Genomic DNA, 2512 nt, shown 5'->3' with positions numbered 1-2512 from the left:
ATAATTTCTTGGACGGCCACTTTTTACTTTTACTTGAGTAAAAATATGTTGAAGTAGTTCTACTCTAACTTGAGTAAAAGTTTTGGGAACTCTGCGCACCTCTGCTCATTAATACACAAATAGCTGAAATATTGAAACATACTGAATTTAAATATGCTTTGCATAAAGAACTTCCATTTAAATGCCAGTAAAATACATCAAAGTTTGCTGTTAACAAAATGTTGGTATTTGTGTGCGACATAATGCCTGATAAATCTCGTTTTTCGTTCCTGCAGGTTTGGACCGGCCTGCGTTTCCTGGCTGGTGATTGGCTGTGGGTGAACGGAGCAGACATGTTGTACACCGACCTGCCGTCCTGCCCCGCCCCAGGGCAACACTGTGGGGCGCTGTCAAAAGACGAGACTGTTGGAGTGAAGACCAGGGACTGTTTGGAGAGAAAAAACTTCCTCTGTTACGGCTACAAACATCCTTAAGAAACCTGGTCATCTCTGCAGCACATTTAAGACGAGATTCAGCTTTTATTTATGCAACTTTACTTAATATAGTTAGATTTTACTAAGATATTATAAAATAGTAGCTGTTTAAGAAATAAATTAAATATACTTTAATTAGAGGTTTGTAACATAAATCACAAATGAACAACTGAGATGCAGCTCTGACATTTTTCATTGTTTAAAAAGTAAAAAGAATAATTCAAGGATTCACTGAGGTGCTGCCATTTTGTTGTGGTGTTTCTGTCCTGTTGCCTTTTGTGTATGGCTTTAAGTTCATTTTGATTAGTTTTGAATTAGCTCAGGCATCACTGCAGTTTATTTTAACGATCCATAAAGTTGTGTAAGCAAATCTTTGAACAAATAGAAATTTACCCAAACATTAAGAGAATTTTTGTTTTGGAAGCTACTAAGAAAAAGGGATGCAGCAGCTCTGTTTGCACTGTTTTCTCAGCCTGTTGAGTGATAATAATGTACTACTGCATTATTATCATCTGTCCATTATCCATCCTTCCTTCCTTCCGTCCATCCAGCCCTCCGTACATCAGCTTATCTGAGATCCAGCTGAGGAAAGTAACAGTGATAACAAGGTTCAAAATAGTTTTGAGTTAGTTTTTTTGTTTTGACTTTTTTTCTAATTCAGTTTGTTTTAATTAGTTGTTAATGTGTTTGCTTGTTTTATTAGTTATTAGTTAAATATTGTTTAGTTTTAGTTTTTATTACTTATATGGTTTTTTCATACTTTGGTTCATTTTTAAGTGCAGAATTCAAAAAGGTTACAATATTGTATTGTGATTATTTACATAGATTAGATAACAAATACTCATCAGAAGATATCATTTTCAAAAAGTGCACTGAATTATTGTTGAACAATTAAGCTTTAGTGTTTCCTCACAGCTTTTACTGCCACCATTTCCCAGGCTAGTGTAAGTCCCATCAGGAGGAGAGGCGGACACTCCTGGCCACGTCCCGTATTCAGTTCTATGACTAGTCCGCCCAGGAGCCGCCACCGCTATTTGGTGGCGGCTAATTTTACGTCAGCCATTTGCAATTTATGGCAAATTTGCCATAAATTGCAAATGGCTGACGTAAAATTTCACATCAGTTCGAAAGGCTAATAAATAAATTCAGAAACATAAAAACAAAGAATATCTTTTTATGTAAGTTTTAGCCTCGTAAACGCATGATATAGTTCTGCTTAGCTATAGTTTTCCCCCATTAATTATTTATTTCAGTTAACTAAAATGTTTTCTCAAATTCAGTTTTCATTTCGTTAGTTTTAGAAATGAAATAAGCGACATGATGCTTAATTTGCTCTACTGCTCCATCTAGTGGACAACACACATAAATCAGCCAGTGATTAAAATGATGTGACTTTAGTGTGTGCGTTTTTAAACTGAATAAATAAAAATATATATATATATATATATATATATATATATATATATATTGAGATCCTAATACATAAATTCTGATAGTCTTATTCTGTCTTTATGATTCAATCTATGGATCAAAAGGAAAAGTGGAAACAAGTAAAACAGAAGATTATGATGCAAATGTGTTTGTGTTACTTTGTACATGACTTTTTCACTTCAAGATAATAATCTCTGTATCTCTGTAAAATCCTTCCAGAGATCATAAATTAATCTTTAAAAAAAGATACATAAACCTTTAAAATACTAGAAATTAGAAGTAACTTTTAATATATATTATTATTTTAGACACCCACTAATCAATCCTAATCTTAATCCTTACATTGTAAACTAAGTAATTTGTGAATTGTTAAATATTTTGTTTGGAACTAGAACATTTATAAATATATGACTTTTTCTTTTTCTTCTTCTTCTTTTTTTTTTTTTTTTTACAATAACTTTACAAATAGCACTCCATTACTACCGGTTATCAGGCTTGGGTATGGCCTTTTTTTTTTTTTTTTTTTTTTTTTTTTTTAAAAAAAATTTTATTTTTTTCCAATATAAAAATTAAAAAAAAACAAAAAAAAAAAAAAAATTTGTAAAAAA

This window comes from Poecilia latipinna, unplaced genomic scaffold (genome assembly GCF_001443285.1).
Source record: "Poecilia latipinna isolate Pla-1442-1.1 unplaced genomic scaffold, P_latipinna-1.0 Scaffold1616, whole genome shotgun sequence".
Classification (NCBI taxonomy): domain Eukaryota; kingdom Metazoa; phylum Chordata; class Actinopteri; order Cyprinodontiformes; family Poeciliidae; genus Poecilia; species Poecilia latipinna.
Note: the sequence above shows the minus strand (reverse complement) of the source record.